This window comes from Varroa jacobsoni, unplaced genomic scaffold (genome assembly GCF_002532875.2).
Source record: "Varroa jacobsoni isolate VJ856 unplaced genomic scaffold, vjacob_1.0 scaffold_564, whole genome shotgun sequence".
NCBI classification, from domain to species: Eukaryota; Metazoa; Arthropoda; class Arachnida; order Mesostigmata; family Varroidae; genus Varroa; species Varroa jacobsoni.
This window is the reverse complement of record NW_019213466.1, coordinates 76153-101404: the sequence shown is the minus strand read 5'-3', so window position 1 is coordinate 101404 and position 25252 is coordinate 76153. Positions and strand designations below refer to the sequence as shown.

At 41.3% G+C, this 25252-nt stretch overlaps 1 protein-coding gene and 1 long non-coding RNA gene across 5 annotated transcripts in view; one reads left to right on the top strand and one right to left on the bottom strand.

Moving 5' to 3' along the window:
• Positions 1–178: 178 nt before the first annotated feature.
• On the bottom strand, positions 179–24403 carry LOC111261518 (uncharacterized). Of its 4 annotated transcripts, none has more exons than XR_002681037.2 (6): positions 24150–24403; positions 14156–14295; positions 11882–12014; positions 9463–11279; positions 5062–9327; positions 547–2943 (listed from the first exon to the last, which is right to left on the bottom strand). It is a non-coding gene; the product is annotated as an uncharacterized LOC111261518 (long non-coding RNA). The 4 variants fall into 4 exon arrangements; XR_002681038.2 differs by lacking the exon at positions 24150–24403 and having other exon boundaries at positions 9463–10991; positions 11155–11279; positions 14156–15116; XR_015311542.1 differs by lacking the exons at positions 547–2943; positions 24150–24403 and adding an exon at positions 179–485 and having other exon boundaries at positions 14156–15116.
• Positions 3751–25252, top strand: part of LOC111261525 (uncharacterized) — a 55904-nt gene continuing 34402 nt past the window's right edge. The window contains exon 1 of the transcript XR_015311541.1: positions 3751–3844. The gene's annotated coding sequence lies outside the window, so the exon portion shown is untranslated. The remainder of the gene's footprint in view (positions 3845–25252) is intronic.

Genomic DNA, 25252 nt, shown 5'->3' with positions numbered 1-25252 from the left:
TGTAAAAAGGTATTATATCTATGTTTCTATAAAACTCCTTGAGTGCATCGAGGAGTAAAATTTGGCCATGCAAGCACCTGCTTGCAAACAGCAGAAGATTCAGTTGTAGCCAAGATTTATATTCCAAGATGTACTACGCAAGCCAATTTCTTTATTAGAAACGAGATAATTAGCGAGTAGTTTCGATTCGTTTGAACTATACTTTACGCATAGAAAAAAAGGTACAAACAATGATAGTAGCACACGAGCCTTAAGTTGATAGAGCGAATAGAAGTGGATCATTTGTTTAGCGATGCCTAGAATGTGGGTGCTTCGATATTAGACACCCCCTTAGATATGCAAGTCGTCTGGGCCTAGCTGCTGCCAAAGCATCTAGCCAGGACCCCTATGATGATTTTTCCGATAATGATTCTTGTGGCAAATCCTGAACGTTGTTTAGAGGAGCTTTTCGATAGTAACTTTGCTATGCCCGTGAGTAATTTCAGCTGAAAATCAGAGCAGACATTGCAGTACATTTTATTATAGGACAGTATTATACGATATATTATCGCCTATTTATCTCTTAGATTCGTAGTATTTTGATAACGCTCTAATAACTAATATTAGGGACTGCATTCGGCGTTCTATCAATAGACTGAAAGCAGAGTGACGAGTGAATACGAATGTATCGTGTACCCATCCAATACGGAACGTTACAAGGAAGGACAGCTACATTCTATGGCTTCACATGAAGGTAAATAGACTAAATTTAGTAAACAATAGTACGTTACGTTAATGTGAGACTGCTTTCCCGTAACGTTCTAGCCAACTAGAAGCTAATCTGGCCCCGAATCTGTGACCACACTTTGTCGCATGATATTGTGGCTCTTCATAATCGCTGAACGGTACAAAGATGTTTGATTATCAACATAGTATAGCTAGACGGACAGTTTCCTTCGAAAGTAAGTTACACTACGTAATATGCGTTTTAGAAGAGCGACATAATGCCAGCCAGCGAGCATTCAGTTCCACATGAGCAACAAATGAAGCAAGTTAGCTAGCAAATTACCGGAACTTATGCTCAAAGGGTAATTTCTGACATTGTATACCATCTTGACAGCAGGAGTGGAGGGAAAAGTGCACTGGGCTGTTGTTGTATATGGCTGCCACCATAATCGATACAAGCAGCCAAACAATTAACTGTTTGCTAATAAAGAGGCAAGCATCACTGTAAACAGGTGTTGACCCTCGCGATGAAGCGAATACGACAATGACGCCAGTCCCCTCAGACAAAGGTTCCCTAGCACAGATCATGAGCCGCCTAAAAAGAATGGAGCTATGACATTGTTATTACACGATCGGGCCTGCTGTCGCATAGGAAGAACAGACACGAGCAGGCTAATTTGATGAGGCAAATCTTGCCTTGCGTAACAAGGAGATGAGAGATCCGGTAAATAGGTACTTTTCAACGTGCGGTAAGGCTAGCTAAAAATTAAGCTTTGTTTATGCGTTCCCATAGATTGTTTTTGAGCGTTCAGTTTCAGCTCGGCTATAACCACTGGTCTCTACTTTTTCAACATACAACTTTCCGCTTGAGAAGCAAACTTCACCCAGCTTAACTTCTACTGAATCCTACCAAATCTTGTTAATATATCCTCATCGCGTTTTGTGACATGAAAAATTATTTGAGAGTTGCACAGCTCGTATTGGGTACCAAGGGATGTCCTGGTTTAATCAGCTGCGCGCAACCTGGCGTGAAATGCATGTCACAGAAGAATCCATGGTTGGACGAATCGGTGTTAATTTGGGAGTGTTTTAGAGAACCGCGTGCAGCTCAAAAACGTGCTGCACGGCATGTAATAGCACATTCACTTAGGGCACATCGTTTGTTAGCCCAAAAGCTGTAATGAATAATCATTGTTGCACTCTAAGGTCTCAGGCCGGACCGCGAGCTTGGTTAGGCACACTTCATACGTTTCGTAATAATATCCAAAGCGGCGCTAGAACCGGAGGTCGTGCAGCGCTCAAAGCCAAAGGTAGGGCAAAAAATGCTTACGCGACAAGGAAGACTAAATAAAGCGATTTTGTTCAAAATTGTTTTGTCGTGGCGCCTGGAAGCTTACATGCAGCTTAACAGTGAGACTTTAGACAATTTCACTTTTGTCATTTAAACTTTGCCCCACCAGATCAGTAGGTAACGGGTTCCATTTGTATTTTTCAAAGCAACTTAACAAAGATAATTTCGTCTAACAAACATGAAGCTGCGTTGGACGTTCAACCAATACGATATAGATGTCCGACGGACCTGACCGACGCGCCCTCAATGAGACTAAAATATGCGCTTCTGACCAAAGGGGGTCAATTGTGAACTTTAAATTTAAAGAGGGTCATACGTTCAAGATTATTGAAAAAAAAACCCACAATGAGAGTCGAAAGATTTTTTTATAGTATCTCTTTAAAGCTCAACTAAAATAGAACCGCTCGACACGATAATTAAACCTATACCTTTGCATAAACTAAATTTCAATGGCCTACTGCTTTTTTTTACAGATGCATTATATATGTATGCGTATATATATAAATCGCATATATATAAAATTACTGTGAATATTAGGATGTTGCTGTTGTTATTCTAATGGTGCATTGTTTCACGTTTGAACCATATATAACGGTTACAGATATAAGCTGCCTGTTGTTTATTACGTTTTCCTGCCGTTTCTTATTGCTAATTTGGGTCGAGAGTCAGATCAGACCTTTGTCGTTCCTCGTAACTCCGCTTTCTAATTGTCTCCGTAGTATTGGCTTTCTTGATACAATTATTTCCATAGGTAATAAGCCTTATACTCGCCGATGAGATACATCATAAAGCAGATGCAGGTGCATAAATGTATAACGTATGTGTACAAAAGGGGATCTCTTAGCTTCCGAAAAGGCGCGCTTGTTCCGTCTATCCCTACTCGAATCCTGTAAGCATTGAGGAGAGATGGATAAGTAATCACGATGAGATGAGATATAATTACGATAATTTATAAGTAAAGAAGAAATGCGCAGGCGCTAGAAGGAGGAAACCTTGAGCGTACTACGTGCGAGTATCCTTTGTGTTTCGAGTTTTACGTCCGGTATCGCCATTAGACATTCCACGAGATAGACGACCGGCCGGCTGGCTGGCTGGCTGGCTGGCTGGCTGGCTCCTAGCACAAAACGTGTGAGCAGTGTCCAAGATAATATAATCGGTCTCTAATAGAGGGAATACTGATGGCTGCGTTAGTGGGCGAAGCTCGAATGCAGTGATCACTGCGGTGTCGTCTAACATCTGCTAGAACATACATATCTCAGTAGAGTAAGGAAAAAAATCTATCTTCACAAAAGCAGTGGCTTTCCCTCAATAAGTTCGTAGTACATACGTATAGTCTTAATATTGACGCTGTGATTTTTGCTCGTCCCAGGCCTGTTACCTTCAAAGTATGGCTAGCAAGTAACTCAACTAAATGTGTGTTCGTTCTATCGGATTGTATGCGGACGTGATTAGCTATCCATATAGTGATTGCGCACCGTAGCCACAGGACAAAGGTCGTTTTTTCGATATAGTCAAGCGTTTCAGGTCACGCACCATGCTAACCAGTGTTTTGACAAAGCTTACCAAAACACTGCACAGCTAGTGATATAGATTCAATTAGAGGTACAGACCTTTACTATTAGTCATCCTAAAGATGATGTTTTTAAAAAAAAAATTACAACACGGAATTATTCTTACGACATTGTGTCTCTAATAGCGTTTGTTGTCCTTGGCATTAAACAACGCGTCGTATCCCGCTTTCAGTATTTGATTCACTCCTCTTGCGTCCTAAGTTTACACACAAATCACGTAAGTTATCTTCTACGACTTAAGCTAAATTGACTATTTAAATAAGCGTTCCATTAAGGTGAATGGGTAGCGTATAGTAAGTTGGTTATTAAACACCCAAATACGGAATCTATTTCATAGAGAATTGTTCAGATCAGATGAACTGTACAATCGTAGGCTAGCTAAGAACAGCGAAAATTCGCAGGTTTAATTATAATTTGATTTATCAGATTTGGTCATTTATACGTTACACTGAAACATTAGCTCTATTTTCTAATATATCTTGCTTTTTGCTCCGCAGTGTGTTAGATTTTGCTTGTTTTTTTTTCTATAAAATCTATACAAACATAGCAATCTTTTACGAAGACAAGGCCACAAAAAAGGAACGGACAATATTATCTTAGGAGACTATAATAGTCGCTGTTTTTCTTCCATATTTCTAAAGTAATTTCGTTGCATACCCGCATAACAGACAAGTTTACGGGTCTTTTCAAGCCATTTGTGTCTAACACAAGCAGATATTTGCATTTACGTAAAAATACCACGCTTTTTTTTCAAGTAGTCATACATGGACGATTAATTGTCTTTCTTCTTAAATTCTTCTTCTCCCGCTTATTACTTTGTCGTTCTAATAATAGGTGACAGTCAGTTGGTCCTGACAACGGGGTGCAGGTACGGGGTGAGGTTAATGTACATCACGGCGGCAGTCTCGCTCAGTGAGACACAGAGCGGTTATGGATGACACGGCAGACGTTTATTCCACAGTAACATTAATCGCAATAATAACTACTTTGTGTATTTGTTGCTCATTGCACTGTGGGACGCCACTGCTTGCAGACAGATGCACAGAGTCAAGCTTACGCTGTTTGTGCTATGTATATATACATATAATGTTACAAACAGCTTCGTCAAAAACAACACAAAGGATCTTACCATTCACGGTAACACAAATATAAGCTAAATTTGCATTCATTACTCCTGTCGCCGTTTTCCTCTTTGTTCCTTGTTATTCAATAATATGATCACTTTACGGAAAGACTAGGGCCAGCACCAGCGACATCGGCTGCAACGTATGCATATTATATGTACATCCGTGTGCACGTACATGAACACAGATAACCCAGGCAGCCATCCGCCTCTACTCATATATACACATCCAGCGAAGGAATATTGGCATAAAGGGAAGTCTTATGGAAGCTAACAAAAAAAACAGCGATATGAAATAGTTTTTTTCTTACGTTAGCCGGGGTCTGTCGTCTGTCTGTTGTCACTATGGCTGGCGTTGTTAGGATCGTCGTTGGCGCCTCCATGTATGAATAGCTGTTGCAATTGCCTAGTTGATTCGTTAATGAAATGTCGAGTCAGCGGCCGGTGGATTCCGCCCAGGCTCGACCAGAATTGTTTCTTCCGAGGAATAATAACAATATTTCTAATAAGTGTGTGTACAGTTGCGCTGGTGACGTCCACTGAAGCCGGTAGCGTCAATAAGAGCAACGACGGCAGCAGCAGCAGTCCTATTATTATACTATTAACGCTAGCTATGGCGTGTCGTAGATACAATAAAACCCACGTGGCGATTATAGGACTAATATTTTGATTGCCGTTGCTGCTCTGCCCATCGCTACCTTCCTGTTGGTGTCAACAACGGCCTCAACAGAACGAATGGTGCCGGGAACAACAGGAACAAAAGCAGAACGACAAGGAAGACCTGCCACAACCGCGACCTAGCAAATTCATATCGTCACCAGCGCTACTGCCAAAACGGCCAACACATCAGCGTTATTGCTGTTGAATCATCGGTGCACGATTGATTCGACGTGATACGTTATAACTGGGTTTGGTCTGGTGTGGCGTCGTACGCTGGTATTGCGGCTGTGACTGTGGGTAGTTCTCTGCTGTGAGTCCCGTGTCGGTATTGTAACGTTCATTTATGACGTGTGCGTGTGTATGTATGGATGTATGTACAGAGGCATGTGGAGACAATACGCAGAGAAGAACATGTCCCATAAACACGGCACAACTCAATGTTACTAACAGCCCGCTGCCAGAGGATCAGCGCGCACTCGCGCTGTCTGCATATTGACATGAACACACACGCAACTACCAGCCAGCTAGTTGGCAAGTACACGTTCACGGACACAATTATACGATGACGACTAAGGCAGAAACAGCAGCGGCAATATCTTAAGCAACATCTGTGATGACACGTTGATGGTGGAAAGTGGTCATAGATAAAGATGAGAAGAGAAATAGGCCGTGCGCTTTTTTCTTGTTCCACCCACGCGACTTGGCGTTTTCGCTCGCTGCCGCGGCTACTGCTGCATCCGCCGAAAAACAGGCCCACGGAGACACGTTTCAATCGTGATTACGGTTACGGTTAGGATTTCAGTTGGCACTTGGCCCATGTCGAACCTGAAGCCGACAGTTGGCAGACACGGGGTGGTGGTGCCGTCTACATACGAATATGTACTTATACCGCTAGCAGCTGAAACGGTGGAAGGGATTTGCCACAGGAAAGCGTAGTAACGAGCGATCGAGTGTGTGTCAAAGGGAGAAAGCATCCTTGTGAAGGAACTTCTGATCAGTCTGTTTTACCGCGTCTCCGTTGACGCCACTTCTGCTGATTGTCCCCCTGTTTTTGCGACCAGCGGAGTCTTCCGAGTCATCTAATCATTATAGACTACAGAACTCAGCACAGAGCGGCGATGATCGACAGCGTGTCGTCGACAGTAAAGCAATGAGCAGACAACGTCTTTCCTGCTTACTCAGTTGCTACCCCTACAGGAACCACAACCATCATTGAAATCATCAAAATTATGTAAGTTCATACCGGTGCATTGCCGTCTTGCCACACTGCCTTACAGTTGTCGTGCTATTGGCGTGTTATCGTCAACTATCGGATAGTAGCGTGACGTAGGGAAGTGAATATACGTGCTGCCTTCATTGTCTGGAGATACGTTTACGCTACGACCGACTAGCTGGCGGAGAAACCAACGGACAAAGAGACAGGCAAGCAGAATAAAAAAGCAGAGATGGCCAGACGTGGGGTAAAGGAAGCAAGATTGATGGACATCTACAAAATCTTCGCGAAGGACAAGAACAACGACAGCAACAATGGTGGAAGACCAGGCTGGATGGCAGTTTGGCGGATTTACCAGCTGGCAATCGCTAGTTAGCTGGCTAAGATTCCGTTGGGATGATCCATTTGGTGGTGCTATTATTGCATGTATAGATCGATGTGCCGTTTGCGTTGCATGTGTATGTATGTATGTATGTATGTATATACGTGTAATCTCCGACCCGCCAAACAGCTAAGCACCACGCAGATAATATAGGAAGCATTTGGTTCTGAAAGAAGCAGCTCATTAAGAAACAAGCAGAGCTGATTGGGAAATCGATAAAGACAAACGTAATTTGTCTGGAAAAAAAATATGGTAACCGAAGTAGATTATCAGAATAAACGTACTTCATTAGACGAAGTTGAATAGCTGGAAATTTTTTTCAGAGATATTGGAATAAATGAGAAGGCCTAAACTTTGATTCAGGCTATATTTATCATCCACCGTCACCACCTGTCTTGTCCCACAAGACACACACATAGCCTACCTGACGTTGGTAATAGATTTAAGATTATAGATATTAAAAGCTATCATTAAAGTGACACATTAGCGTTCGAGGCATGAGGTAATTCGAGCTCAGCCAAGTAAAAGTTGCTCGATCCAATGGGTTAAGAACTATCCGTAGCTTCAGATAACAACAATTCAGGAAATGTCCAGTCACAGAAAAAAAAAAACTTTCGAACGATGTACGACAGAGCAACGTAACATTAACTCTTCCACAAAAAGATCTCGTCATTCAGTATTTCTTCCGATCCACTTTCTATTTGTATGTTCAAAAGGGGTCAGAGAACAGCTGCGTTTCTTACCGTATGCCTTAAAAAGTTACCGTTAATGGCCTCTATGTTTCCCTGTCTAATTCAATTACGCATATAGACTTGGTGTCGTCTGATAAATACGCTATTTACGGAAAAACAAAAAAGTGGAGAAATAACAAATGACGACAACGCATTATCAACTGATATATCTAAAGTGTATTTACGACGTTCCACTGCTAAAATACAATGTCTTTCATTGCAGACATGTAGCAAATAGTTTATCGAGGATTTTCGAGAATTTCGGGTATTCCAAATATGAGATAATCTTTACGGTTCGAGGGGTACAAAGTTTTCCCCTAAGAGGATATGCGAAACCAAAGGTTAAGTTAGAAGCGGCATATTTACAACGATGGAAATCGTTAATCCTATGTAATTTTGGAGATGCCGAATATCGGAAAAGCAAGGCCATTTCATCACATATGTGGACAAGTAACTTGTTAGGTGGGCATCTCTTCTCTACGTTCATTTTCATTGTGGCCCTTTGTTGCCCATGAGCTAGTAAAGTTCAGCCATCCAATAAACAGTTGACCTATCAGTTCTCTTCAAAAATGACTAAGATCCTCTTCGTGTATAGTAGCAGTCATACTCCACGGAGTGGTTTACATATGTTCGTTATTTCAACAGTCACAGACTCCATATACAAATCAATAAATATTATTTACTTGACATTAAAAAAACTAAAAAAAAAATATCATTTATTACTTGGAATAATGCTTTGCAACAATGTTCTGCACTAACCTATTGAAGCTTTCTCTGCAAACAGTTGCATCTAAATAGAAACAATTCAAGTTGATGTAACGTAGCATAAAGTGGAACGACGGGATCGTCACTATCAACTACATAGGGTATGTTTAAAGCAATACTGGTTAGCTTAAGATAGTAACAATGGAACACTATCTAAAGTAAAAAATAAAAACTTCTCTCAGTAAAAACCCAACTTGTCCATCAAAATCCGACATGGAAAGCCAAGGACCACGTCGTACTGCATTACCTAACCAGTTACAGAAAAGGCCACGATTACTCACATTGTTGAAAAAAAAACAGGGTCAAATGTGTGCATAACAACAAACGTTGGCGGCTAACTCTATAATCCATTCACGGTGCTATTAGTTAAGGCGGTAAAGTGATATAAACAAAGCCGATGTCAAATATATGTTTAATCACAAATTTAGAAAAACATTTATATTGTCTCGTATATATGTCAATGCTGTGCGCCTACATCGAACCACCTACGACTGGTTATCAAGCAATAGGATTAGTATGAAACATAAATGCGACATCTCCCATAGCTGGAATGATGACCTACATACGTCCAACTTCCATTTTTCTTGATTTGATTTTCGAGAATAGTTGGCCTCCTCTGCAAGGACAGGGTAATAAAATCGTGTGCCTATCAAATATCTGCAATGATGCTCCGTCATCGTTCCGAGTGCGAATGCATTTAGATCAATGTTCGTCTATTGTTAGTTGTTATGTATGAAACTTGCCTGAATGATTGACTTGCACGTTCGTCACATACGCTTGTGTACCGGCGGCGTTCGGGCCTCTTATCCTGACGAGCGGCTACAAGCTGAAATGGTCTCATCACGCTATCAATATCCGCGGATGCTGGTTCGGTCATAGCAGCACCATGCAGTTCCTATATTCATTTCAAGCTAGATGTATAGGTTATACTAGGCAATATATCGAGAATCAATCATCTGACCTGCACATAGATGCGGAATGCGTACGCTTTACAAATGATATAATTCTTTTCCAATAAGGAATAATCTATCGGACTAAGAGCAGCCATCGCAATATTTGTATCGGAGCTGGTCTTCCTCGACTATTCTGTCGAGTGAAACGATAATTGTCGCGTGGCAAGAGAGCGTTACCCATCCCCTGCCAGGAAGGGAGAAGGACGCAGGGAATAACAGGACAAAACAATCAGCCAAAAAATAAATACATTACTCACTTTAATTCGCTCAGCTTCTATTCGAAAACAGTAGGCTTAAAACTGAGACTAGTTTTTGCAAAGCTGATACCAGCCTACATTGCATAGTCCCACTAAAATCGCAATTCGCTGACCGTCGAAACAAGGCACAAACCTCCCAGGCTTTAAACTCTTGAATTCGCGTTCGCATATATGTACATATGTATGTGTCTGTGTGTGTACGCGCTTACTCAGACCCTTGTTATAAGCAACCTGTACCTTACATCGGACGACAAAATCTTCTTAAGGATGAACGACTACTTTACGTAAGGAAAGCTAATATATGGCCATTTTATCCTAGTAACTAACTAAGGATCTTTTGCAAGGAAAACGCAAGCTATAAGGTGCTACGGCAATTTGTGGTGATATATTTGAAATTTCGAATAAATTCTCGTCACGACAAAGACTTGTGAGATATGCTTTTGAGTTTCCGGTTGGTCTAAATACAATGAAAGGCAAGATAACTACATATATTTCAAGTTATTCATTGCCTGAATTTATATATGATGCTTGCCGGTTATATAATATACACGCGTATATATGTTTCTCGGAAAAGCTCTTCCGTACCGATCGGGAGAGCCTAGATGTTTATTGCGAACGTAAATTAAAGGCGTAGCGCACAAAATCGAATTTTTTAAATCACAACTATAAACACTATTACTTATTACAACGTAGTGGCTGATAGACGAACTATAAATCTGCACGATATACAAATGCATACATATCTTCGCTAGTGTATTTATTTATGAAGATAAGAAGTGCTGGCTCCATGCCATTTCGGATAGTCTCCACCAAAACATCTTCTGACGTGACTACATCTATCAATCCCTATCAACTAACTGTAAACAAAGACAAGATCAATGGTAGAACCGGATAGTAGCAAAATAAGATATTCAAGACGTATACATATGGAAAACAGTGCGCAGCTTAAAGGCTCAGGCGGTTCCAGCGAACCCTACATTCACTGCTCATTTCTTAATTACTCGCGTCAAGTCTCACGGTAAACCAGCGCTGTTCATTTAATAACAGAACTCAAACATAGATACAAACGTGCGAACCTATATAAGCGGACGTATAAAAGACGTATAAATGTCAGCTGTAAATGGTGATACGAACGGCAACGTTGAACACAGACAAATCATTACCGCAGGATGCTAACGCACAGAGACTATGGCCTCTTCTAGCCATTGCTGAGTGTGGGGCAGCCCGTTGCACTGGCGTTGTCATGGCAACGACTCTTGCGAGAAATGAGGTGGATTAGCCTTTGCAGAAAGGGAATTTATGAGCCACGAATGTTTTCAACGAGCCCCCTACCAAACGCCGTTATTTGACTCGTCTACTGAATAAATTCGCCATCTAGATATTTCCCCTCGATGTCTGGCTAGAACAAAAAGAATGAGATTGGTCTATAATATTTATACGTACACTTAAAATTTTAGTCCGTAAAACTGCGTCTGGAATGGGCCGACGAAGATAGCAAGACACCCCTGAAAACCTTCTAGCAGTTCGATGTCTTAGTGCGTTAGTACTTGAATCCAGTGGTAGCCAAACTGAAAAATAAAATGTATATATATATATTCAATGAAAAGGACAACATTAATGCTTTTCTAAGATAGACAACATCAAAAAAATAATAAACTAACAAACACTTTTGAAAATCCGTTTCCTCTTTTCTCTGCTGTCAGTTTACATATAGTATTTAGTCGCGTAACCTGCTTTTTATGTAATCATTTTATGGCAACACCCTTATATCTGACGTCCGTCAATTTTCGATCAGTTTGCTCATTCCTATCGTTTGCACACCAGTGCTATATTGACGTACGTATTTTGCACTGTTATCCTTACTTCGATTAGAAATCATTCAGTGCATGCGTATGTTTCGCGTGTGAATACGTTCCTGATGCGACGTAACACAATCATAAATCCACATACAAAGACAAATACATCCATCCAAATATTGGTTTACTAGCGCTAGCAAGGCCGCTAGCAGTGGCAAGGCTATTGGTACATTTTGTTTCTTTTTTGACAATCTGATTCGTTCCCTTCAGCTTAATCGGGCCTCTCCTTTCACCGACTGACATTTGCTAAATGAACTCAGTATGGCCATGGCTACTATATCGTATCGTTTTACTAGCCATATGCTATGACCTACCAGTCGTAAGCTTATAGTGAAGCTTCAACGTCGCCATCTTACACTTCAGTCGATCCTTGTCACCTAGCGAAGCTGAACGTCAACGTGATTTGCTCGAAGTCGGCCCCGATCATGCCAGACGCGCGGCCAAGTCCTATGCAGTGTTAGCAGAAGCAACAATGACCGCGGATCGCTTTGAAAAATTCTAAGGCTACACATTGCATGAGAAGGACTATACATCGATATTGCTCCTTCTACGACTAAACGGTAAGATCTAGCAGTAGCGCCATACTTATGCGCTTAGCAATATTGTTTCACTGAAGTTGAACATAGAAGTAATGTCAACGATGCTAAACATATATCGTTGCTCTTTTATCTTGATCAACACTTCATGGCCATCTGCAGTGCAACTATCGATCTAGCAGTAGTAGTACTGTTAAAAATAGTCGTTTACCGCCACCAAAGACGATGACAAATTTATCCGTATTATATATATGTGTGTGCCAACACCATAAATATATATATATATATGTCTATCCTACCTGCTTGAATCAGTTATTACAGCCAGTTAGTTAAAAGAGATTTTGGCGGCTTTTTAAACTAGGTGCCGCTAGCAGACGAAATTTGGCTGATGAATATTGCACTTTTTTGAAAAAATTAATGATTAGTTCTCAAGTTTTCGTTTCTCGAAAGTTACAATGGTACTGAAATTCATTGATGAATGAATGAGATAAAGTGGTCTTAAGCGTAAATGATGCAAGCGTTCTAAGAACGGCGGTTGAAGACCAAAGAAAAGGTGGCCAGGGGCAAAAACTCGAGAAACTGAACCACACTGCCGCAAGCGGGAACGCCATCGCGTAGCTCGGAGTCGCGCTTGACATGTAACGTGTTACAGAATTATCTATACCTAATCAATATATTGCTCTGAAACAGCAAAAATCGGAAACTGAGTAAAAACTCTATTTTTCGTAGATTTTCTCAAAATGCGTGTGGTGTATTCCATATGCAGTCGGCTGTACTTTACGGCAAGGCACAAAAAACTCTGGAGCATACAAAAACTAAATAATTCCTCGTTCTCCGAGGAATTATTTAGTTTTTACCCTTAGCCGGGGAGCGATCAGGCAACAGAATAACATGGCCTTTAAAAGAAATCGAGTCCGTGTTAAGTGGGTTCAGCTATAAGGTGAGGATTGTACTTGTAATGTACCTTCGGGGCATCTGCTACTATGAAATACTTGCCAAAAATTAAGCAATAAGTGCAGCCCACTATCCTGAGTTTCTCGAAAGACCCATTGATTGGCACGACAGTCAAAAGCAGGCCGTCTAATTACTTAATGACAATGCCATGCCTCATTTATATTCTGGATTGAACAGAGGAGTACCCAAAGTTTGCTTCAACCCGCTTATTCTTCCGATATTAGCTGACTTGGTTCTAGTACTTTTCATGCCCAAAAAGGACAAGTGGTCGGCCAGCATATTCCATCGTCTACTTACCTCAAGAGACCATAAAAAAAGAATTTGCATATGGTAGCGCAAATGGTAGGCATATAATTGTCCAGAAGCTGCCGGAACGCTGGGTTATATGTGTAAAAATTAACGAGGAGCACCTCTACCGCGTACAAGAAGCTATCGTTCTAACCCACCTAGCTCAAAGGTTACTCAGTTTCATAGTCAATCGGATTCGCTTGTAGTGAAATTACTGAACAAAAACAAACGCTTGTGTAAAAGATGCTTCTAGATCTGTATTGCTTAAAAGGATCCGGTATAAATACTTTACTTAATTGGGCCGAAACCGAAATGAAAAATTAGCAGAGAGCTATCACGGATAGCAAGCAGTAGAAAATTAGGGTTTCGAATTTATCGCTTTTCTAAATTGACGTTTTAGCATCTTCACCAAATCAACATTCTCAATGGCCAAAAAAATGCGCTACTAGAACACAATTAAAGCAACGGTATTTGCTAATAGTGGAATTATATGTGTTTGTGATGCTATTGAAATATCGTTATATGTGTTACTTATGTATTCATATGTGTATTGTCGAAATGGGTCCGTTTTTTAGGTAGCAGGCATATTTGATTGCCGACCCACTTAAACAATTCAGGGAAACAACTAATGTTTTAACAACTAACTAATGAAACAGTGTATACCGTTATGCCGAAATAGTAATATTAGTTTTAATGAGTCTACTAATTACGGTACTCTTGAACAGTATGGATTTAGTTAATTTATAAGGCCGTGGATGCTTTACCTGCGTTTTGAAAACTAAAATGGTCCTTTTCGGGCCGAATATGTACCTGAGAGGTATAATCATCAAGCGTGATAGCAACGGTTTCGCTGGTAGAGGACGGTAACCCTGCACTACTCATCATACAACACCAATCGCCTTCCACTTCGTCGCACACATCAGCCTTTGACGGTTCCGAAAACTCCTGTACTAGAACAGACAAATAAGAGCAATTATTAATTTGGTAGCGTTATATTGTATATGCCAAAGCAACGCAAACCGTATACGCCAATTCGACCATTGCTCAACGACCACTGTACAGGTTTAGTTTTTTGCGCTCTTTCTTTTAGGTAGACGGTCTACGTAGAAGGGATGGAAATTACGGATCGAGTCTATACAAGGAACTGCTTTTTTTGTGGATTATCGGCAAGCGCCGACTTTATAGTGCCACTCCCTCCAGCTCTGTTGAAGATCTTTCTTCTTCCTTTTAACTCTCTACGTTTTTCCTCCCGGCTGGCGGCACCCTTGACCGACGTTAAGGCGACTGCTTCGTCTTGTGTAATGCGTTTTACTCTCAAGATCGAGATTAAGTGGCGCTGCTTCGACCCGAGAAGAAGCCCACAACAGCCATAAGCCTAATGTTGCCGAATGTCCTTTGTATCCAGACTCAGCGCCTTGCGTCTCGTGGATGTCCTATTACTGTGTTATTGTGCCATCCATCGGAGAACAAGGTTCAAATGACTTCCTCTTCGACTAATGTAGCAACAGAAAGCGTCAGAGGCAGCAGCGGCAACTCTAGGACGACGTCGCTAGGTTGGAATGGAACGATACTGCGGATAGTTTGCTCATGATTCGATGATAGAATGAAGCCGATTTTTTTGCCGCCGGCAGCGACGCAATGGAGTTGGATATCATCAGTAGCAGAAACTTATTTCTGCCGCGGCCTCCTGGTATACCCTTCAAACACTCGACGCGTACCGCTTCGAAACCCGTTAGCTACGTGGCTCCCTGCTATCGGTTCTGCTAGTAACGTTACGTGGGTTAGCGCAAATGGGTAGCTGCATTGGCAGAGTTGATGGGGCAGCCCACCGTGGCAATGGAATAGCAACAACAATGAAGGCACCCATGACCACGCCTTTATACGGGATCTAAACCAGTTAGAGGCAGTATGCTGCAAAGGTGGCGGAAGGCAAAATCTGTACCCAGCTTCTCTCAGATAACCTACACTGCCAAGTCGATCGGGAGAGACAACAGGGCAATCCTCGCTTGTCGTTTTATCGACAATCGTCGATGACGATCTGCGACAGCGCTAGTAGACGCCGATAGGTCGAGCTTGATTCTCTGCTCCATCTAACACTACTGATAGAAGTAGCCATCTGTTATGTGAGCGCCCTCGGACGGGCTTCTTACAAAAACAGTTTTGGTGGTGATATTTATACACATATACACGTAGGGACAAGAACGGAATGTTTACGCTTGTCAAGACGAAGTGTGTGGTTGCAGGTCACGCTTGCTCGTACGCGATCCTACGACGCTTGGCCGAATTACGTCATTGTTGCTGTTACCTTTCGACAAGATGATACGAAAAAAGAAAGGGCTAGTTTGAAAATCGAATACATTTTAACGTAAACTAAGGATATATCGCTGTATAGCAGTATAATAAGCTAAACACACATCTGAGACCAAGCATTGAGGCGTTTGTTGTTATTCGATTCTGTCATTTTTTTCCTTTGCAAAGCAAAAGACAACAGAGATATGAGAAATCTATTTATCATATATGTGGTTATCCATCATGAGTGCGTTTTTTTTTTGATGTTTTCTTTTAACGCAATTACGTGTTTCTACATGCATATGTAAACGCCTTTGTCTGACGACGCACAGGCGACGACTTCGTTAAAAAAGGGTAGATGCAATGTCCGGGCTATCGTTTTCGATGTAGATTTGCTCGAGCTATGTAGATGGATAATCTATTCGAACTGGGCATATCCGTAGAACATGCTTTCCTATTTTCTAGTTTCTAAATTGTGATGAGCACGAGCTTAAAAATGGTGGCAATACAAAATGGCTAGTTAGTGCTCTCTAAAAAAAAAATCTAGCCAGACTATGTGCTACTAAGGTATACTAGCACAGTTTATAATAAACTATAGATTTTTCCTTAATATTTTACACCTGACAGCAGTATGGCACCAGACCAATCGCTGTTAACAATATCATCAATTATAATTTCTAACTTCATAGGCGCTCTTAATAGTTCTCTATTTATCTAAGGTAAGTTAGATACGGATATTATCTACAGGTCTAGACTCGAATCCGATAGTTTTTGTAGAACAAAACTTTTCCATTTGTCCTATAAGCCCTGACTGATGTCTGTCGGTTGCCCCAACGTACGTTAGAATTCTAAGTGACACTATTACAAATGACGGTGTTTGCTGTGACCAAACACACGCCAAAACGCGTCGAGCTGAAGCAGCAGCAGCAGCAGCCTGAAGGGCTTCAGAAGCTGAACCTAACAGAAAATGTATATCTGGTCCGGAACCATTTAACATAATATATCTTATTGCTTTAATATAATAGGCGCCGTTTTCAAATTATACAATTAAGAAAACTTGAAGCAGCTATAGAATTTATGTATACGACAGGAAATCGTAAGTAGTACAATCAATCAAAATGTATTGCGTTTCATATGAAGAGAAACGACGTAAAATGTAAATAATTAACGCCTAACTGAGAACAAATTGACTCCAGGCCATTTGAGTCGTTTATGAAGAAATCATTATCTAAAGGCTACAAGCAGCGGACATCGTCGAGCTCGTAGGTTGCGAGAAACTTAGTATTTCATACTATTGGGAAGCATGATATATTTGATCATTCGAAAAGTTTATAGCTAGTAGTAAAAATATCACCTATAATAAACGATCTGTCAAGCAGGTTAGATAGATTACCAAGTTATATGGGCGCAACTTAAGGCGTTGATTAATTATTTCCATAATGATCTCGCCGTAATTTAGTGTTGCGGCGGTCTTTGACTACCTAGCGTCATAAGTGAAAGTCTATTTGAAAGCGTCTCCGCGGCAGTCAGAGCACACGCGCCGTGATACGAGATAAAAGCGTACTAACAACCAACATAGTCCACCAAATTTCCCCGGCCAAATTTGACGAAAAAAAGCGCGTATAGTCGTCTGCGGAAAAGACGTAATTGGACGTCTAAAGGTCTCGGATGTTATTTTATATCAAATAGATTTAAAAATGGCGCTTTTTTTTGCATCGATACAGCCATCTGCATGAAAGATACATCTACGCATCAAGACGAATAGGCAATAAATCGCCTTCGTTGCATTGTAAAACCCATAAAAAATGATACTACTGTGTCAGGTTAGTCCATCGAATTAAACACGACCGTCCGAAAATGCTATTGTACCGCGCAGGATTCTGCATTTTCTAAAAGTGGCTATTTTTGTCACGTTCTGCCTAGCCCTTGCCTTAGTAAATACACAACACTCACTGTCGGGGGGCACCACGGTGCATTCATCCATCCTTTTAGAGCACCAAGTAGACAATAAGGGAGTGAATGCAAAGACTTCAGAAATTCGTGTTGAATAGCAGAGATTTTGATGGCCGGAGCCAACTTTACGTCACTTTCCTTTTTTATAATGATCGGTTACAGACGGACCGGTGACTTTCTGTTTAGGATGTAGCATATATATATATATATATATATATAACGGGTTTTATTGCAGTGAAGAGCTAGACGTCTCCGGTTGGAGCTGGCTTCTACGCTTCGTCACGCTTCTATCGTAATTATAAGGCGATTCGGTTGGCTGTTCGACTCTTGGCGGGACATGAATATTTTCGAATTAAGCAAATAGCTCCACCTTCGTTGAAATAAATAAATATGGGTTACAGTTTACGCTATAGTCGGTTGTTGCGACTGCCGGTGTTGTTGTGACTTGTGTCTTTTGATAAACATTGTAGCCCCCTGTGATCGACGGTTATGGCTACATGCGCTCCGAGTCCTGCCCGACTCGATTTGTACACGTAGCTCCTTATTGGTTAGTGTCGAAAACTTTGCCGCGATCATTACCGCCGCCGCCGCCGCCGCTTAGGAAGGAACTAGTTCAAAGTCGCTTGTTTGTTTATATCAAACACGGTTTTAGTAGATGATAGCATGTCGCCGACGAGCGTACAGAGCAAGCTTTGGCGGTGATAGGCTTGTGTTCCTCCCTGTGGTAAATCCTATTACACTCGGCTGCCCAACAAACCGTAAGTTATTAGTCAGAACGCTATCGAGGGATAGAAATAGGCAAGGCGGGGCGATGACAAATAGAAGAGCGATACCCTTTATGTGTGTGAGCCTGCAATTTGCATGTAATGAAAAAACGGCCGATCTACCACCATGTTAACCGACACCGGTAAGCATAACGCTTTCAACAATTACGACTACATAAATGAGTAAAATACATGCTAAGGCATTCAACCAATTAATGGCCTATCTACGTACAATGGCTGCTGTAGGGACGAAGTTGCTCGTGCGAAAAAACAAAAAGAGGCGACACTTATCAACTACGTCCTGTCCTGCCTGCTTGCCCGCCCTCCTGCCCACCTTCGTTACTGGGGCACAAAGTAACAGATGGGGCGCACTGCCACACATGCCGCCAATCCGCCTCTATCCAAAGAAGATATGAATGGAACTACGTAAATGCAACTTGTATTTGTTCAATTAAACGACCATTGTATGCATAAAAGCTCATTATAAATATATCGAAGATTATATTGATTTCCTGCGAAATGAAAAAAGTAAAGCGTATAATAGGTACGTTCGAAATGTCTACAACCGGCACGGATCTACAGCTACTAGGAAAACACACATTCGTATTATTACTAATTAAATATTCAGCAGGACCCTTTATGAGCACTAGTTTTGAGATCGGAGAGGTTTCTGGCCCCTGCTTACAGTGTGATCCACTTACAGAGTGAATAAGTATTGATGTAGATACTTAATGTAATCCATGTGAAACAGTCAGCTTTCAAACGACGGAACCTCCTCACAATGGACGGATCAGTAGTGTTTCGCGTAGCTAGAGACGCACGAGCCAGCTCAACGATGAACTGGAATGGTATTATTATATTGCGCCTGTTTTTTGTCCAATTGAACTCTGCTACTATTAGCACAGTACCAGCTATGCTCGTGACGCTTATTTCATTGTTGCATCCAACTACTAATGCTGTTGGGGTACGATGAAATTTCACGTAACTCACACGTGTTGCTCGTCTTGGCAAAACAACCGTAACTTTTTCCGCTCGTAACCGTAACTTTTTCTCTTACTCAATGCTCCGCTTGAATAAATCAAGTTTGCCTTAGTAAAATTCCCGCATGCTTCATTTGTCGAAAAGTTTGATAACTAAATATAGGTAATAGGGTTTGAACTGTAGGCCAGTGAACATTTTCGTCTGCCGTTTATCTCTTCCCTCTTGAAAGGAACATACGGGCTGGCAGTATTCGTTACGTGGTACAGTGTAATTAATACACAGGTAATTTCTCTAATAGTGGTTACACACCATAGACAAGTACTTGTACACATATATATGCATACACATATATATATATAGATATATATCCATATGAAAAATTTCCGTCAATAGAGATGATCAGTAAGCCTATTTTTCTTGGGAATTATATATAAATTACATTTTTTTAGGCTAATCTTGATTGATGAACATAAACGAATGTAAACCTTTTTGTACAAAAGGGCCTCCGTTTTTTCTGTTGCATTTCAAGTCATATATTTTCAAGAACGCCCTCCATTCCCTTGCCGGCGACATGTATAGCAACACTTGCTACATAAGCATCTCAAAAACTGCTTAAGTTAGCAGCAAGTTTGCAATCTTCTTCGCAAAATGCCCTTCATCCCGTTTAAACATATGCTGCTGCCGCAGATACTATAAGGGCAAGACTGGCCAAACTTAGCTTAAAGACGCAGTTCGGGTCTGCCGATAATTCTGTCACGATGAGAATTAACCCCACTATATATATATATATATATATATCGAAGAAGCTGATTCTTTTCGATTGTCAAAACCCACCAAAACCCTCTGAAATTTAAATATTTCATATGCATGATAGATATATATCGTAATACTTCTAACGTTTACGTCAACTTCCCGGCTTGTGCCCAATCATACCTACAGCGTTCGCGCTGTCCACAAACAAAAAACGAATCACAAGGTTTATTTGTTATTTTCGTACGCAGTGGACCCTTCTATTTCTAATGACTGGCCATATATGTGCATATATGTATATATATATATATATATATATATATATATGCACATCGCGTAAAGCCATACGACCGTCAGAATATAGAGCAGTGGTAACCGCAGATGAAAAGTCGACGCCAGCGTCGACTTTGTAGAGTGCAGAATTAGTGCTTAAATCATTTTAATAGGAGTGATTAAACCGGTCAAATCGTAGCTACCATTACAGACAGAATTTTATTATAACTGGTATTACTACTGGCAGAGATCAGGCGACAACAGACTGTTGGATAGCACTAGATAGGTCGTTGGTGATGTACGCGAGATCTGCCAATTGCCAACGTTCGTGACAGGGGTTGCTTACCACAGGACGGCAGCTAGAGAAATGTCGGAGGCCTTTCTCGTAGTGGTTTCATTGTCTGTTCGAGTTGGCTGCCGTCCGTTTCAAATGCTCCAGAAAGGTAATTTATCGGCTGAATTGATAATAGTAGAAACTGAATAACAGACAGACCGGACTCTAATAGCGAGTCGGTGTTGTTCCATGAATTCTGGTTGTCTCTAGCCCGACAGAGATACCAGATGTAGAATGATCTTCGATTTTAAAACGCTCAATTATTATCATTGGCGCCAGCTGTTCGGTAAGTGTACAAATAATAATCTTTGAAAAAGATACACATTTATGAAATTATTTGAAGTTTTCTTAAGGCTAATGGTAACGTTGAGGGATCAAAAGATGAGCAAAAAAGGCTCCAAAAAACATGATAACAAGCTGGTCGATTGGATCTGTGCTTAGAATGAGTCTTTTAGATAATGAACTAAAAGTATAGGCGTGAGCGATGTGGACGTACTTTGTGAGATAAGTCTCTTGTTGACTTTGCTCAGTCTCAATGAGCTCAACCTAGGTCCTCGGACCGTACGTTATAATCATTTCACTACAGATCAGTTTACTTACGTTACCGTGAGACGTTAAAGTGCTCGACGTACTTTCAGCAGAAGACATATTTACTTTCTATAGCATCGAACGCGCTTCGACATCACTATGTACGCAGGAAAATATCTACGAGGAAATTTCTACTCTAGGTACAGCTTTTCGTATTCGATTCTAGGTGCAGACATTTGTTCTGTCTGAAGCGTCGAAAAGTTACTATTTCGTCAGGTGACTTCCGGCCCCAGTCAGCAAAAGACGCAGTGCAGAGGGAAATGATGACCTGGGGGTTGCCGACTGGCTACCCATACTCTGTCACCAGTATAAATTGCGAACGTCATATTCGAACCTAATGTACGTAAAGTTTGATCAAATATGACAGACACGTCATTTGCAGTTTACTTTCGCATCTGCGCAACCAGGCATGGCCATCTATTAGAATTACCATACGTAGAGACCAATCTAGCTTACCGTTTGTCTCAAATTGCTTGCTCTATTAATGGCTACATCGGTGTGCGTCGGGAAAAAAAAATAGATCAGAAGTTTTGTCGAAACTTTTCGAAAATATAGCCTGCCGCCTTTCACAAGCCATGGGAAACGTTCGGATTAGTCGTTCAAAATTCCTCGGATCAGACTGGCCTCGCAGAATTTGATAGAGCCAGAGTTCGTTCGATACCACAACAGTGTTTTAATTACTGCTAGCCGGAAATGTGCAGACGAACCCTTATGGCCGGACAAAGCTCGGTTGTGTGCCTTAGTGCAGGACGTTGCTCCTATCGATTTTCTTGTTGTCGTGACAAGGATTTGAGTTGAAGCAAAATATATGTATATAGGAATGTCCCTGTCGCTAGGAGTGGTTAGTACTCGTCATTTTCTGATGATACATTTTCGTATGAATTATAGATGTGTCAGCAAGTCTGTCTGTCAGCTCGTTCAGTAATTGCCCGCCCGTCGTAACACAAAACGTATCTTTTGTCTTTCGTTCGTCTCTGTACTCGTATCGTATGGCATATCTGAGAATTTTACGTTTCGTGAAAGTCAAGCAATACTCTATTCTCTACAATTAAAATCTTTATCATGACTTACGACCTGTATCAGCTTCGATGCAGAGATTCGTCCGCCTATACAGACCTGTTTTCTGTCCATAATATTGCGGCCGATGTGATTATATATTTCATATACTTAGTTCAGAGGCACCGAAACAGACCGGTTCGGGAATACGCAGCAGTTACTTTCACACTGTAACAGTTGCTCACGCTGCATATTTTGGCTTACCGTTTGTTTAAAGTCTAGCTGCAAACAATAGCAAAGTCGGCAACAATCTCGTTTTGAGATCGCCTCTGGGACTAGAACAACAAGAATCACAACCGCTGTTGATTGCAGGTGTAACAGTGGAAAAGCTCTACTGCGAAACTTCAAGAGGCTGCAATGACGATAAATACAGCAGCGGGACCAACAACGCCAGCGGAAACCACTACGCTGCGCTGCTACCGCTGTCGCCATAGAAAGGACCGCTGCCAGTCGCGGCTATCGCGATGCCGGCTGAGTCCTATAAGAAGGCTGGGATAGATGGATGGATGGATGGATGGATGTATGTATGAACATACAGATCAGCTATCCCGGCATTTTGGCGTTATTCTGGGCAAATTAGCCGGCAGCGATGCGATGCAACTCACCGCACCGCGCTGTTCCCCATTCGTACGGCTTCGCGGCTCATTCATTGCGTTCGCATAGATCTTCTGTTGTTGTGGTTGTCTGCGAGTATTTAATAACAGAAATGACAAAAACCGAACTTTGCGAATCGTCTGCTATTCAACTCGAAGCCCCGTCACTCATTAGTCAATGAGTGCATCGCTGTACTTTTCTTCAATAGGATGTCTCGCTTCTCTGCATATATTTGCTGTCATACATGACATGATGCTCATTGTGATGCGTGTTATTTACGGATGACTGATTTTGATGACAAACAGAAACGTTTACAAAATATCTGCATCAAGCAATACATACATAGAAGTTACATAAAAAAAAAGTAAAGTAATCGAAACATAAAGCGGCGATACCTGATGAAAGTCAGCACCATACATTGATAGGTACTAAACGAGGCGACCAACGAAAGCTTTGTTGGCCACTAAGATCATCTTAAAGCTATGAAGCTACTGTCTATGGAGCTGATGATTTCGATTTCGGTTCTTATAGCTTCTGTAGAGCCGTCGTTAATTATACTAATTGTTCTTCGAAATTCTGGCATAGCCATAGGCTACAGCGTAGGTATACTGGTATATATATATCTCTGATATCAGCACTCCCGACTTTTGCGTATGACGGAGCCTCTCCACTGGATAATTCAGTTTCGAAATCGCTCAAGTCTGTCAGTTTGTATTACATAAAGTATCAAACATCAATGTTGAATTTAAATTGGATTATGTTATGGTATTCTCTTTTACGTCCTGATGTAGAAATTATTGCTGCTAGAAGTTACAGTTACTAGTTGTGTTACCTAGCACAACGCAACACCAAAATTTCCATTGTTGGTACTAGATAACATAATATTGAGGGATGGTCTTGCAGCTGGGCATGACGGACAGTAATGCAAGCGAGTGGAGAACGGATCTTCATGCGAAAAATTTTTAATCAGAAGATTGCAAATACTATTCTAAAATTTTCGGCAAAAAAGGAACGTTCTCGGGCTAAAAGCAAAAAAAAATAATAACATTTTGAGGCTAAAGTAAAATTGACGCTATGATATATTGCTGTCAAATGTCAAAACCAGTACACCCAAATAACATACCTCGGTTTAAAAATAAAAAAAAGCTAAACGGTTTTTCCTTTCCATTCGAAAACATAATTGATGGTCAGCTAAATGTTCTCAAACAAAATTTATACTCACGATTCTATTATTATTATTATCCTTTGTTCGAGTGACAGGTATCGTCGTTGACAGCATGGGCTGACCCACATCTTTCGCGGTCCACACTGTATGACACAAGAAAAGGGGCGACATCACCATCGCGATTCGCTGCTTTTACATATATATATATATATACATATGTACTTATTAGTAGCAAGCTTGGCGTCTCCCACTGTTTTCAACATTGTGGTCGACGTTGATTTTACTGTTACTGTTGCCGTCATTGCCGCTATAAAAGTTATTGCGGCCGCGACAAATGTTGGAAAGTGGTAATTTCCGAATTAATGCACAGAAGAAACAACGTCGATGCTGAGGGCATCCGCCCAAACAACGACTTTGAGGCAGCGAGCGGAGGAAACTACAGGGAGGACCGGCAATTCATCATTGTGTAAATGACGTCGTTATTTCGAACTGCTCTTTCTCTCTGTCTGCCCCTTGTTGCTTCCTTGAGCCGCGACGGCGTATAAAAAACAGGCCGAGTTGTTCTGTCCTGCTTGACATTGTGCCACACCGCCGCCTACGATGATCTTCACGGGAGGTCGTAAGCTATGACCCAGTTCAGTTTATTCGTCACCTAGAGTTCTGTGACTCGAGGGAGTTGTCCATGGTTTTGTTAGATTTTGTCTTATCGGCGACTAGCGCTAACGGCAGTATGTATAGCAACGCTTAGTTGGACCCGCCAGCGTCGCGCTTATTTTCTTCAGATATTAATTCTACTTTACCTCGTGTTGTATCGCTCCAATTTCCGCTGTCGCTTCTGCATGCGTCGGCGTTCAAAGCCTGTTTATCTGCGGAGCGTTTTGTTGCGGCTGGTGGTCCGGGAGAAACTTCTTTTGCTCAAGTGTCCATTACGAAAGCCGTCTCGAAAAGCATTTGAATATATAATAGGCTACACTGCGGTCACTCCTTTCCCGATCTGCAACTTACACGCAGTTGCGTAGTTCAATTCATTGAAAATGATGGATGTTGCCATCGGCTCGTCTTTTGGTGCCGATATTTGGGCTGCTATCGTTGTAGCTGCTACTTCCGTCTTATTTTTAACCATTAATGAACACAAACGAAGTTAGTCACGTATCTAATAT